The sequence below is a fragment of the Piliocolobus tephrosceles genome, chromosome 14 (genome assembly GCF_002776525.5).
Source record: "Piliocolobus tephrosceles isolate RC106 chromosome 14, ASM277652v3, whole genome shotgun sequence".
In the NCBI taxonomy this organism is placed as follows: domain Eukaryota; kingdom Metazoa; phylum Chordata; class Mammalia; order Primates; family Cercopithecidae; genus Piliocolobus; species Piliocolobus tephrosceles.
The window spans coordinates 26,581,817-26,596,556 of record NC_045447.1 but is presented as its reverse complement, the minus strand read 5'-3'; the positions used below and the strand labels follow the sequence as shown (position 1 = coordinate 26,596,556).

The window sequence follows — 14,740 nt, the reverse complement described above, 5'->3', positions numbered from 1 at the left end:
CTTAATTTTGGCAAGGCTCAAAAAATTGTAACACCACAAAGAACATCCAAGGTATACACCTAGGTATAACATAAGACAGTCCTAAGCCGCCTGAAAAATGTTACCTGTCTTCAAGAAAATTCCAATTTAAAAATGAAATGATTTCTTTCTCACCATAGTATATGACTAATAGAGGGGGGGAAACAAAAAACACTAGCAAAATGAGAAAGCTTGAGTTCCTGTATAAGTATGCTACCTAACTAGCCATGTGACAATTTGGCATTCATTCACTCATCAAGTATTTCTGAGAGCTTATTATGTGACAGACACTGGAAACACAGTAGTGAAGAAAAAAGCAAAAATCCCTGCCCTCGTAACATATTCTGGTGAATCACTTAATCTCTAAAAACAACTCAGTTTTCTTTCTCTAAAACAATGTATTTTATGTTATACTACAGAGCATTTTCAATTCTTTTTTTTTTTGGAGATGGAGTCTCACTGCGTCACCCAGGGTGGAGTGCAGTGGCCGGATCTCAGCTCACTGCAAGCTCCACCTCCCTCCCAGGTTTATGCCATTCTCCTGCCTCAGCCTCCCGAGTAGCTGGGACTACAGGCGCCTGCCACCTCGCCCGGCTAGTTTTTTGTATTTTTTAGTAGAGACAGGGTTTCACCGTGTTAGCCAGGATGGTCTCGATCTCCTGACCTCGTGATCCGCTCATCTCGGCCTCCCAAAGTGCTGGGATTACAGGCTTGAGCCACCGCGCCCGGCCAATTCTTTTTTTAAAAAGTTCATATTACTCTTCCGAATCCAGGAAGGCAACTTATGGAAGATAACCTGAAATCCACTCTTGCCACTGGCTGAAACCATTTGTTGTGTCATCATATTCAGATGGCATACAAAGGAAATTAAGTAGCTGCTAGATTATCTTTCACACAATCTAGATGAATTATAAGCCTTATTGGCCTCTTAGTATTTACTTGGTAATTAAGCTTCCTTGGATGGAATCCAAAAAGAACAATCTTAGAGAAATTTCTCCAGATAATGCATAATTTTACATTCCCAGTATCTAAGTCTATAAAAATAAAGATGGCTACTGAATCAACTAGTAAGCTTATCTTCTCTTCAGAGTAGGATCTGATCTTTGTTTACAAAGTGCTTGCTAAAAGCAGGTAGTCAGAAAGCCAAATCTTGTATTCAAATATGGTTCCTGCATCTAACATTTAAATTTTCTTACCAAGACATATTTTTAGGGCAGGCGCGGTGGCTCATGCCTGCAATCCCAGCACTCTGAGGACCAAGAGTTTGAGACCAGTCTGGGCAACACAGCAAAATCCCAGCTGGGCATGGTGGTGCACACTTGTAGATTTACTAGCTACTTTGGAGGCTGAGGCAAGAGGATGGCTTGAGTTCAGGAGTTCGAGGCTGCAATGAACTATGATCATGCCACCACTGCACTCCAGCCTAGGTGACAGAGTTAAAAACAAACAACAACAAAAAAACCATGAATGAACACCCCTGTCAGATCCGACAAATGCAAATAAAGCAGGAGCCTGAAATTTGCTAGCAAGAAGAGATGATGAACACAGATGGACCCAAAGTGGTGGAACAAATTTACGTAAGTCAATCTATAATGTGTAAGATACATAAAAACAAAGATGAATTATTTCTTTCTACAATAATCTGAACTGTAAGTGGCTTCTAGAACTAGATTCTCAACTCAGCTACATCAAATATTAAAATACTAAGGGAACGTTTAGAACACCCAGATGTTTTAAGTCTCATACAGATGGGCACTGTTTACTTAATTTATATTTAAAAATCCAAAAAATGGGCCAGGCGCAGCTGCTCACGCCTGTAATCCTAGCACTTTGAGAGGCCAAGGAGGACAGATCACCTGAGGTCAGGAGTTGGAGACCAGCCTGGGCAACGTGTCGAAACCCCGTATCTACTAAAAATACAAAAAATTAGCCAGGCATGGTGGCATGTGCCTGTAATCCCAGCTACTCAGGAGGCTAAAGCAAAAGAATCACTTGAACCCCTTCAAAGGTGGAGGCTGCAGTGAGCAGAGATTGGACCACTGCACCCCAACCTGGGCAACAGTGAGACTCCGCCTCAAAAAAAACAAAAAACAAAAAACAAAGAAACAAAAAAAACCCAATAAATCAAAAGACTTCGGTAAAACTGAAATGATTTAAAACCTAGAAGAATCATTATTATAAAATACTAATTATCCAGCTCTCTGGATGTTTGCCTTTTAGACAGAACTCTCATTGCTGACAGTAGGCATAATGAAAAAAAAGTCAGGCTTTGGTACCTGGAAGACAAGAGTTTGAACACTAGTGCACCACATCTTGGACACGAACTTTCTAAAGCTATTTTTTCACCTCTAAAATGGGAATACTGATTACCCACCTTGAAGGATTGCTATGATTAGTAAAAATACATGTAAAACACCTGACACATAGTAGGCACTAAAGAAAGAAGTATCACCTGCTTAGATTATTCTCATTGGTACATCCATGAAAGAGGATATAAGAAAAGACATGGTAAAAAGATAAATCAGAGCCTAGGCTACACTTTTTCTTTTTTTTTTTTTCTTTTTTTTTTTTTGAGACAGGGTCTCACTCCCATTGCCCAGGCTGGAGTGCAGTGACACGATCACACTCACTGCAGCCTTGACTTCCCAGGCTCCGGTGATTCTCCCAGCTCAGCCTCCCAAGTAGCCGGGACTATAGGCACGCACCACCATGCCCAGCTAATTTTTTTATTTTTTATTTTTTTAATAGACATAGGGTTTCACGGTGTTGCCCAGGCTGGTCTCAAACTCCTGGGCTCAAGCAATCCGCCCACCTCAGCCTCCCAAACTGCTGGGATTACAGGGGTGAGCCACCGCACCAAGCCTAAGCCTAGGCTACATTTAACTGCTATACATAATACTATAGTTCCTCCTTATAAATACGTAAAATCCAAAATTACCTCAGGTCTACTTATTTTGAAGCTAAGAAAAATGAAAGACTATTACACAATAAAGCAGATAATTTTATGAACAGATGAGACTGAAAATATGCCAAAAGATATAAAAATGCGTATGAAAGGATAGTAAAAGATTCCTACCTTTAAACCGACTGTTATAAGATCTGTAACAACACTGTATGGAAAAAGTAAAAAGAGAAAATGGAAAACAAAGTTAGAGAACAAGTTTTTAAAAGACAGAGATAGTAAGAATAAGGGAGAAAAAGCATTATAATAACAAATAATAAAAATAAGAATGCGATGAGTTGTGAAATATTAATACAAAGAAAAATGATGAGACAGTCTAGCAACAGCAGAGTGTAAAAGCAAATCCTCACTACCAATGCAAGAAACAAATCCTAAGTTATCTTTTAGTATTTAGGAAAGTATAGTCGTACTTCAATAAAAATGAGTGTTTATCCGTTTACCCTCATTTAACGAAGCCAAACCAAAACTTAAAATCACCAGAGCTTGTTCCTTTAAGTCACTGGCATGAATAATCGTGTCTGAGGTTTTAAATGAAACAAAACCAACGCTTGGATTTTACAGAAATAGAAGGCATCTTGCAAATCTGCATTTACCACCCAAAATTGCTCACCAAAATATAGTTAAGACAGTCTCTCAGAACTAAAATAAATACAAACATCACATTTCAGACATCAAAATTTTCAAAGATTTGCTTTTTAAAAATATTCTATCACGTCAAAACTATGTTTAAGTATAAATTATCTCTCAGGAGGAAATGAACACATACACACACACAAGAGACAGTTGGGATTTGAGGAGGAACTAGAAAGATATGTTGACTGGTGGCTTGTGGTTTGTTTTTTAACTATCCAAATAAGGAAAAAGGATCTTTTTCAGGCTGTTGGAAAATGTAGAAATTTAATTAGCCTCCTGAAGGCAAAACTGCACTGTATTCTTAAACCACATCCCTTAAGACCAGGGTGTGAAAATCCCCTTTAAAGTCCTGCCATACAAAAACTCTTCTTTTCTAAGCCCCAAGAAACTGTCTTCGATTAATGCTTTTTTCATATCTCCTAGAAGAGAGCTACAAATATATTCTACATATTAATAACCTATGTCATCATTACCTCATAAAAGTTAACAAATGACTCTAGATGATGTAAACTGTTTCAAAAATACCACGTAGATTTTTTATTTTTCCTTGTAAACTTCTGAAACTTGAAATTCATTTGTCTAAAATTTTAATGTGAAAAGTAACTGGACCCTTGCTGCATAAAAAATAAGATTGTTTAACACTACGGTTATTGGTTCGGATGCAAAGGGCAAATTATGCTCCGACCTGAACTTCCAAATGAACTTACCTTCCAGTCAGTATCTGTATAACTGCCTTGCATATTGAAACCAATAAACCCAATACTACCTCTAAAACCACAAATAGGGTGAAGGGAGAGTTAACTTGTTAAACACTATCAAAAAGTAAGTTTGCACTTCACAGTTATCCTAGAGTTTTAACAGCAAAGACGCAAAATTCAAGAGTCCTCTTTATTAAAACTATAAATTTTACGACACAAAAAAATAGCCTGCATCCATATTTAAGTCAAACCCTCCAGACAATTAACTACACATAATGAAATGCTAATTTCACAGCCTGCCTGAACCAAAATATTAGTACAATGACACAAATCTTTACGACACAAAATTTTTCAACATATAAAATCTAACTGAATAAGGTAATGTGAAATAAGTTTTCAACAATGTTCTCGAAGAAACTTCAAACAATAAAAACAGCTTCAATTCCCCCCAAAATATACACACCTACTGTGTACCCAAAAATTATAATTTTAAGAAAATTTTTAAAGCTTCAATTAAATAAAAATAAAGAACATCCCAATCATGAATAAAATCTAAAATTCCACTTCGATATCTGGAGCAGCGTGCAATCTGCATTCAAATGAATCAATCCGAAATGTCATATACACTTAATATTGTGAAACTAAAATAAATGAAATCTAATAAGGTCAAAACCTGTTGGAAGATTTCATCTTCTTCAAATAGCATAACAATTATCAACTATATGGCAACATATGAACGACTTTTACTGTTCTAGTAAGTTGCATATATTCCACAACCTTACAGAAATCTTGTCATCAAAAGTAGGTAACAAGCCAAACAAAACCTCAAATACATAAAGGGAATAAACCGAGTTGGAGTTTTTTTTTTTTTTTTATCCGTAGGTACAGACACTACAACCTTCAATTAATTCACCAAGATCCTAACATAGTTGTTACTTTAATTACCAAAATATGTCAAGTCCCACCCCATATCCCTGAGTCCCCAGAGAACCGTTTATATACATAGACTCTAAATCTTTTTATTTTGGTCACGGACCCCCATTAAATTTTTGAGCATTTGAAAGGCCCCCGAAAATCGCTCGTACATCATATTTTACATACACGGGCAGATAATTCATTAAGTTTCTTGGGGAGAGAGAATGGTGAGGGGGAAGCGTCCACGGTCACTAACTCCAGATCCCTGATATCGAGAAAACGTTAACGTATCTCACAGCACAAGTCGGGAGACCTCGGCCAAGTCCCGCGGCGGCCCGGGGACCCCGCGTGGGACCGCGGCTTGGGACCAGGTCGCCGCCCAGACGGGTACCGACGCATGCATCCGCCGTCCGCCGCTCGCCCCACCTCGCCGGTAAACAGCAACTCCCCCGGCAGGAGGACGCCCGCCCAGCGCGCCGCCTCCGCCTCCCCCAGCGCCGCGCACCATTTTCTGAGAGGAAGTGTCGGGAGGCCGAGCTGGGCTCCGCGGGCTCGGGGGGCGGAGGGCGGACCCCGGCACCGCGGCCGGACCGGGCTTTCTTCCGCTCCCGGGTGTGTCGAGTAAGGCTGGGAAGGAGCGGACGTGCCCGGGGCACCGCGTGGGGAAAGGAGAGGCTGCAGCGGACCGCGCCTCGGCGATTCCGGGATCCCCACAGAGACGCCCGGAAGCCCCACCGTCGGGCTTGGCCGGGGCCGCTCCTCCGGCCGCCGGCGCCGCGCCCTTGCGCGTCCCGCCGAGAGCCGGGTGGAAGCGGCCCCAGAGCAACCCGGTGCGGCCGCCGCGCCGCCTAGCACTTACCCATCCATGGCCTAGACGGAGGCGCGCACAGAGCAGGGACTGACGGGCTAACCGCAAGCGGAGGAAGCAGGCGGCGGCAGCAGGGCGGTTCCGGGGACAAGCGAGCGTCGCCTCTGCGGAGCCCCGGCCGGTCCGAGGTGGAAGGAGAGTGGGAAACAGGGGCGGGGACCGGGCACGCTCCCGCCACCGCCGCGCCCCCGCCTTCCCCACCCCGCGAGCGCGTCCCCGTCTGGCCCGCCCCCGCCCCCTCAGCGTCCCCGCCCTCCCTCGGGGCCCGCCCCTGCGCTCGCGCCCACCCTCGCCCGGCTCGCAGCCGGCCTCCGGCTCGGCTCTGGGGCGCCCTCTTCCAGCGGTCGCTGTAAGACCCCGCCTCTCGGCCCCTCATCCCGGCGCGCGCGCGCGCCCCCAGCCTCCCTCCTGCGTTCGCGGGAGCGCGCGCCTTGTGCTTCCCGCTCCGCCGCGCGCCCCGCCCGCCCTCTCGCGGCCCCGCGGGCCTTCCGGCTTCGCAGACCCGGGCTGCCGGGTTTGAATGCCTCCCTCTGCCGGCGGGAAAAGCCTTGGGGACCCAACTCCCAAGAGTAGGCAGGAATGTCCCGCGAGGACCCCAGAAACGAGGTGGAATTGCCCCGGGTGCGCAAGGCTGTAGTTGGCACGTCCAGGGGCCAGCCTCGCGCTGGAGTCGACCGCTGGGACCGGCAGCAGCCCCATAGGTGTGGCTGGGGCGATGAATGAGGTGAAAGAGGCCGCCCGGACTGGAATTTGTATACAGTTTAAGTACCTGAGTGCATTTCGACCTGACCGTCTAGTATTGAATTTACATGAAAAATTCATTGTACAAACATGGAATGGCTATATTTCCAGCATTTTTAAAAAGTTTACTCATTATTCGCTTTTTTCAGATGAAAATATGGATATAAGGAGAGTGATTTGCTCACAGTTTCACAACCAGGAAACGTTTGCATCAGAGAACCCTCTCCTCTGGTCTGAGCAAAAAGTATATATATAATACAACGAGTGACAACACGCTTGCCTTTTTCCCTTTTTAGTGTGAAATAGAATACTTTTGCAACTCAAAGATCACCAAAACGTAACCCACTAACCTGTTAAGCAAAAGTCTTAACCTCCTGAGTAAAAAAGAGCGGGGCTCCTCCCCGTGACTAACAAGAAACTCAAACATCTATCCTTGCTAATTTCCTGCTTTCAGATCAGTAGATGCTACTAAAAAGATCTAAACTGTGGACTCATTCATCATTCAGTCAGTATTAACCTACTATGTGCCGGGCACTGCATGGATACACAAGAAAATCAGGTTCCAGCCGTCACTGTTGAATGGATTCCTCAGTCAGTTTATGCATATTTTTGGCATAAAACTTTTCAAATAGGTAGAGTGATTCGGTGAGGTCATTCTTAAAGTACTGTATCTAACCTCAGTCCCTCTTCCAAAATGTCAAATATATTTTGTTTTGTATATTAAATCAAAATATTAAGTTGCATTTGTAAACATTGCCAGATGGAAATGTAGAATCAACAAGATAAGTAGTGATGCAGTCTTTCTATCGCTGTATTTGGAATATATTCTGTTGATGAAATTTCCTTAACTCTTTTTTTAGCTACACAAGTAATATCAGCATAAATGCTCATTTTGGAAAATTCAAACAATATAAAATATTGAAAAGTTATTAATTAGTATTTTTCTTCCCAAACCACCCCCTGCCCATGTCTACCACTGTAAAAATTTTGCGTGCATCCTTCCAGACCTTTTTTTTTGAGACGGAGTCTTGCTCTGTCTCCCAAGCTGGAGTACAGTGGCACAGTCTGGGCTCGCTGCAACCTCCACCTCCCAGGTTCAAGTGATTCTCCTGCCTCAGCCTCCTGAGTAGCTGGGATTACAGGCCCCCGCCACCGCGCACGGCTAGTTTTTGTGTTTTTAGTAGAGACGGGATTTCACCATGTTGGTCAGGCTGGTCTCGAACTCCTGACCTTGTGATCCACTCACCTTGGCCTCCCAAATTGCTGGGATTACAGGCGTGAGCCACCCGGGCAACCTTTACCATTTTTCATTTTTTTTTTTTTCTTTTCTTCTTTTTTTTTTTTTTTTTTAATGGCCTGGCGTGGTAGCTCACGCCTGTAATCCCAGCACTTTGGGAGGCCAAGGCGGGCGGATCACTTAAGGTCAGGAGTTCGAAGCCAGCCTGGCCAACATGGTGAAACCCCTGTCTCTACTAAAAATAGGAAAATTAGTCCCGCTTGGTGGCGCACGCCTGTAATCCCAGCTACTTGGGCGATCGAGACACGGGAATCTCTTGAACACTGTAAGTGGAGGTTGCAGTGAGCTGAGATCGTGCCACTGCACTCCATCCTGTGTGACAAAGGGAGACTCCAGGCTGGAGATCAGTGGCGCAATCTCGCCTCACTGCAACCTCCACCTCCCAGGCTCAAGCGATTCCCCTGCCTCAACCTCTGGAGTAGCTAGGATTACAGGCACCTGCCACCCTGCCTGGCTAATTTTTGTATTTTTAATAGAGACAGGGTTTCACCATGTTGGCCAGGCTGGTCTTGAACTCCTGACCTCAAGTGATCCACCCACCTCAGCCTCCCAAAGTTCTGGGATTACAGGCGTGAACCACTATGCCCAACCTCATAATTTCATTTAATAATTTAACCTTTTCCAAAACAGTGGAAATTATATTGTTTCCAAGTATTCAAAATAACTAACACTATTGCAGAAAATATCATGAAAGTATGAATATCTTTGCACACGTATTATTACATCTGAGGAATAGATTCCTAGAAGTAGAATTGAGAAACAAAGGATATAAGCCTTTTTATCCTTTATATAATTCCACAATCCTTTATATAAAGCCTTTATAGCCTTTATGATTCAAATTTGATAAATTTTTTGAAAATGATTCCAAAAAGGCTGTACCAATTTACAGTTTCTTTATTTAAAAAAAAAAAAATTGGCTGGGCATGGTGTCTCACACCTGTAATCCCAGCACTTTGGGAGGTCAAAGCGGCAGCATTGCTTGAGCTCAGGAGTGTGAGAACAGCCTGGGCAACATGGTGAAACCCTGTCTCTATATTTTTATAAAAATAAAAATAAATTATTAAAATTATGTATCTCTTACCCTATGCTTTAAGCTAACAGATTTTAATATTAAAAATAGCAGAACATGACCCCTATCTTTGCTATTCCAAATTTCAATATTAAAAAATAACATAGGAAGACCCCATCTCTCAATAAAGGTAAATATGAAGTGTGTCTGAAATTTATGATTCATACTAACAATTCTGAGAAGTCTGCAATGTAAAGACAGTGCACCTGACTGAAATTAACAAAACTGTTTGGCATTTCCTAAATACTTAATGTCCAGCTTTACAACAGAAGCCTAGATATAAGAAAACAGAAAACAACAAAAAAGGTGAACCCTTAACTCTTTCCCCTGCCCCTTGGTTCTAAATTCAAAGAACTTTTTGTTTGTTGTTTGTTTGTTTTTTTGGAATCAGAGGCTTGCTCTCTCACCCAGGCTGGAGTGCAGTGGCGTGATCTCGGCTCACTGCAATCTCTGCCTCCCAGGTTCAAGCAATTCTCCTGCCTCAGCCTCCCTAGTAGCTGGGATTAGAAGCATGTGCCACCACACCTAGCTAATTTTTGTATTTTTCATAGAGGTGGGGGTTTCACTATGTTGGCCAGGCTGGTCTCAAACTCCTGGCCTCAAGTGATCTGCTTGCTTCGGCCTCCCAAAGTGCTGGGATTGAGAGGTGATAACATGCTAGCAGCCCTTGCTCTAGGTGCCTCCTCTGCCTTGGCTTCCACTCTGGTGGCACTTGAGGAGCCCTTCAGCCCACCACGGCACTGTGGGAGCCCCTCTCTGGGCTGGCAGAGGCTGGAGGAGGCCCCCTCTGCTTGCGGGAAGGTGTGAGGGAGAAGCGCCGGCAGGGACTGGGGCTGTGCGCTGCGCTCACGGGCCAGCGCGAGTTCCAGCGGGCGTGGGCGCGGGCTCGGAGGGCCCCGCACTTGGAGCGGCCCGCCGGCCAGGGCAGTGAGGGGCTTAGCACCCAGGCAGCTGCGGTGGGTGCACCGGGTTCCCCAGCAGTGCCGGCTTACGGGCGCTGCACCTGAGTTCTCGCAGGGTCTCAGCTGCCTCCCTGCAGGGCAGGGCTCTGGACCTGCAGCCAGCCGTGTCTGAGACCCGCTTCCGTGGTGGGCTCCCGCGCGGCCCCCTGCTCCGTGGTGCCCTGTCCCATCCACCGCCCAAGGGCTGAGGAGTACAGGGGCGGCATGACTGGCGGGCAGCTGTGCCTGCAGCCCCCATGCAGGATCCACTAGGTGAAGCCAGCTGGGCTTCTGAGTCTAGTGGGGACTTGGAGAACCTTTATGGCTAGCTAAGGGTTTGTAAATACACCAATCAGCACTCTGTATCTAGCTAACAGTGGGGGGACTTCCAGAACTTTTTGTCTAGCACTGTGTCTAGCTAAAGGATTGTAAACGCACCAGTCAGTACTCTGTGTCTAGCTCAAGGTTTGTAAATATACCAGTTGGTGCTCTGTATCTAGCTAACCCAGTGGGGACTTGGAGAACTTTTATGTGTAGCTAGAGGATTATAAATGCACCAATCAGCACTCTGTCAAAACGGACCAATCAGCTCTCTGTAAAATGGACCAATGAGCAGGATGTGGGTGGGGCCAGATAAGGTAATAAAAGCAGGCTGCCCCAACCAGCCGTGGGCAACCGGGTTGGGTCCCCTTCCATAGTTGGGAAGCTGTGTACTCTTGCTCTTCACAATAAATCTTGCTGCTGCTCCGTCTTTGGGTGCATGCAACCTGTAAGAGCTGTAACACTGACGGCGAAGGTCTGTAGCTTCACTCCTGAAGCCAGCAGGACTGTGAACCCACCAGAAGGAAAAAGATACATCTAAATGACGAAACAAACTCCGGACACACCATCTTTAAGAACTGTAACACTCACTGGGAGGGTCTGCGGCTGCATTTTTGAAGTCAGTGAGACCAAGAACCCACCAATTTCGGGCGCAGGATTACAGGCCCGAGCCACCGTGGCTGGCCAATTTTGAGAACTTCTTATAGATTAAGCTCCATGGGTTTGTGAGTCACTTTGATTCAAAAATAGTAGGTAGCATAGAGTTTAGCTCCTCAAGAACCACTTTTAGAATCCTAGCTGTTCCCATAGTCGTACATGATGTGGAAGAGCCATGGCTTTCTATCATCGCACAGAAGTTTCTGGAATCAGGTATCTCAGATATCACCCACATGACCTGGTTTGAGCTGAAACCGGTAGGTTCTGTATACTGTCGTCTTGATAGTGAATGGAGTTACATTTTCTCTATTTGCTAATTTTAGCTCTATGCTTTGAAAAGACAGTTACAAATAATGTAGTTTATAATTTTTCTAACATTTTCCCTTGTGCTTTTTCTCTGATTTGACTAAGTAATTCCCCTGAAACACCGTTTTCTGATGAGAGACATTACCCCCATCACTATTATGTTTGGACAACATGTAACCTTTGAACACTTACCTTAATGCATTCTGGTAGGCAGTAGTTAGTTAACATTTAACCAACAGAACTCTATTTCTGTTTACAGGTAAGACTTCTTAATATATAAAATAATACAAAGATGCCAAATAAGTCAGAAATAATACCAGCTATTAGGTGAATCTAGGAAGGTAGACATTTTAATATCGTTTTATCCCACGACAAATACAAAATCATAATAATTGACATCATATTTCCCAAAATAGAAACATCTGAAATCATACTAAATGAAAAAAGCCAATCTCAAAAGATTACATGCTGTATGATTCCATTTCTATAACATCCTCAAAATGACAAAATTATAGAGATGGAGAACAGATTAGTGGTCACCAAGGATTACAAAGAGGGTGGGAGCAGATGGAAGAGGATGGAGACAACTGTGACTACAAGGGAGTAACAACGGGGATATTTGTGGTAATAAAACAGTTCTGTATCTTGATCATGGGGGTGGTTATACAAATCTACACATGATAAAATTGCATAGAACTTTAGATACGTGCATGAAAAAGTGACAAAATCTGAAGAGAAGTCATGGATTGCGCAGTGTCTGTGTACTGTCTTTAATAAAGTGTAATGTAGTTACTAAGATGTTGCTATTGGGGGAAACTGGTTGAAGGTGCACAGGACCTCTTTGTACTTATTTTTTAAACTTCTTGTGAATCTACAAGTATTTCAAAATAAACCTTGGCTGAGTGTTCCCTTAATATTTGTTGTTATTTGTTCAATAGTTAAACAATAACAGACTTCAAAGGCTTAAGCAAAATGGCATCTTCAGTATAATTTATAGTTTGCAGGCCATATCACCTTGGTAGTCAAATAAAGTTACAACAGCTGACACACACTGACTCTGACCAACTCTGCCCAATCTGTTGAATTATGAGCCTTTCTTCAAAGTCCTTCCCAACTATTTGAAGAGGCGGCATGCAAGTGTCTCCTACATGCTCGCTGACTTCTCAGCAGCTATGAATCACGTCCATTTTTGTCATCCCATGCCCGGCCCTGATGTAATCATCTCCACATGAAGTTCTTAATACGGCCAGTGCCTGGCACAAAGGACTCATGTCTGTGCTGAAGGTGCTGTCCCTTGTCACTGTCCTATAGTATAATTTGCCAGCCCATGCCAAAGTTGCATTGGGCTTTCTGGGGCACTTTTCTGAAAAGGGGAGGATTCCTCTCCCTGTCTTTTGTCATACTACATCACCTAGGACCCAGTGTCTCCCAGAATTTTTAATGAAACAGCCCTTTTTATTTTAATTCGCAGAAAATCCTCCTTTAAGATTTAGGCAAGGGCGAAATGCCATCTCTACTAAAAATGTAAAAAATTAGCCAGGCATCGTGGCTCATGCCTGTAGGCCCAGCTACTCAGGAGGCTGAGGTGGGAGGATCACCTGAGCCCAGGAAGTTGAGGCTGCAGTGAGCTGAGATCATGACACTGCACTCCAGCCTGCCTGACATAGCAAGACTCTGTAAAAAAAAAAAAAAAAAAAAAAAGATACAGACATGAGTTCTAAGGGGCTAAGAAGATCTGAGTGATAATTGCTACAGTGATCTAAGAATCATCATTGCCCTTAAACACTGACTTTTTTTTGTCGTTAAAACTGGTGTCCCCCACTCTCTATCCTGAGGATGAATTTCTTAACCTAGAAGTCTCCCAGACCCCACTTAGAAGTAAATCTCTTGGATTGTTGTTATTTTTTTTTCTTTACCTTTATTTACTTGCCTTTTAAATTTTTTTTCTTTTTACTCTTTTTTTCTTCTTTTCTTTTGAGACAGTCTTGCTCTGTCGCCCAGGTTGCTATGCAGTGGCATGATCTCAGCTCACTGCAACCTCCACCTCCTGGGTTCAAGCGATTCTTCTGCCTCAGACTCCCCCAACTAGCTGGGATTACAGGCACACCCCACCACACCCAGCTAATTTTTGTATTTTTGATAGAAATGGGATTTTGCCACGTTAGCCAGACTGGTCTCCAACTCCTAACTTATCAAGTGATCTGCCTACCTCCGCTTCCCAAAATGCTGGGATTACAGGTGTTAGCCACTATGCCCTGCCTACCCCGCCCAATTTTTAAATGATATAAATTTCTATCAAGATTATAACCATGACACTAACTCTTGTAAAAATTCATATTTATTTAAACATGTTTATTTTTTATTTATTTCTTTTCTTTTTTTTTTTTTTTTTGAGACGGAGTCTCGCTCTGTTGCCCGGGCTGGAGTGCAGTGGCCGGATCTCAGCTCACTGCAAGCTCTGCCCCCCGGGTTTACGCCATTCTCCTGCCTCAGCCTCCCAAGTAGCTGGGACTACAGGCGCCCGCCACCTCGCCCGGCTAGATTTTTGTATTTTTCAGTAGAGACGGGGTTTCACCGTGTTAGCCAGGATGGTCTCGATCTCCTGACCTCGTGATCCTCCCGTCTCGGCCTCCCAAAGTGCTGGGATTACAGGCTTGAGCCACCGCACCCGGCCTATTTATTTATTTTCTTGAGACAGGGTATCGCTCTGTCACTCAGGCTGGAGTGTAGTGGTGCAGTCATGGCTCACTGCAGCCTCAGCCTGCCATGCTCAGGTGATCCTCCCACCTAAGCCTCCTGAGAAGCGGGAACTGTAGGCATGTTCTGCTACCACACCTGGCTAATTTTTGCCAGTGTGTTCTAAGCAACCAGAACAATGCCTACTACATAGTAGACAGTCAATATTTTATTAATTGAACATGTGAAACAGGTTGTGCCTTGCAAAGACAACCTTTCTTTTGTTTCAGAAACTATTTATTGTATTAATATTAAATTTGTATGTTTGGTAAACTTGCCCTATTTTCTTCCTCAGCATTACCAATTAGTTATTTATTAGATCTTCGTTCTATTACATACTTTTCTTTAATGTCGTGTGTTTGTCTTTTTAATATTTTATATGATTTTGTCAAGTCTATTCTCTCCAATCATAATTCAGATTTCTGCAGTATTAGTTTGATTCCTTGCTATTTTAACGTGTTTTTAAATAATATAATAATTTTGTTTTCTCCTTTCCTCTTTCGTTAGCTCTGCCAGCTTTTTAAAAATGTCATGTTATTGTCTTATCTATGTTTTAAAATCTCTTGTTTCATGGACTC

General features: G+C 43.7%; 1 protein-coding gene across 7 annotated transcripts in view; it reads right to left on the bottom strand.

Annotated features, from left to right (window-relative positions):
• The window catches only part of PTBP3 (polypyrimidine tract binding protein 3), a 116,950-nt gene extending 110,638 nt beyond the window's left edge, over nucleotides 1-6,312 (bottom strand). The window contains exon 1 of one of the 7 annotated variants that reach the window (XM_026456259.2): nucleotides 6,086-6,312. The gene's annotated coding sequence lies outside the window, so the exon portion shown is untranslated. Of the gene's footprint in view, nucleotides 1-5,412; nucleotides 5,654-6,085 lie in introns of those variants that run through there. The other 6 variants (XM_023201833.3, XM_023201836.2, XM_023201823.2 and 3 more) reach the window with 6 other exon arrangements.
• Nucleotides 6,313-14,740: the final 8,428 nt, after the last annotated feature.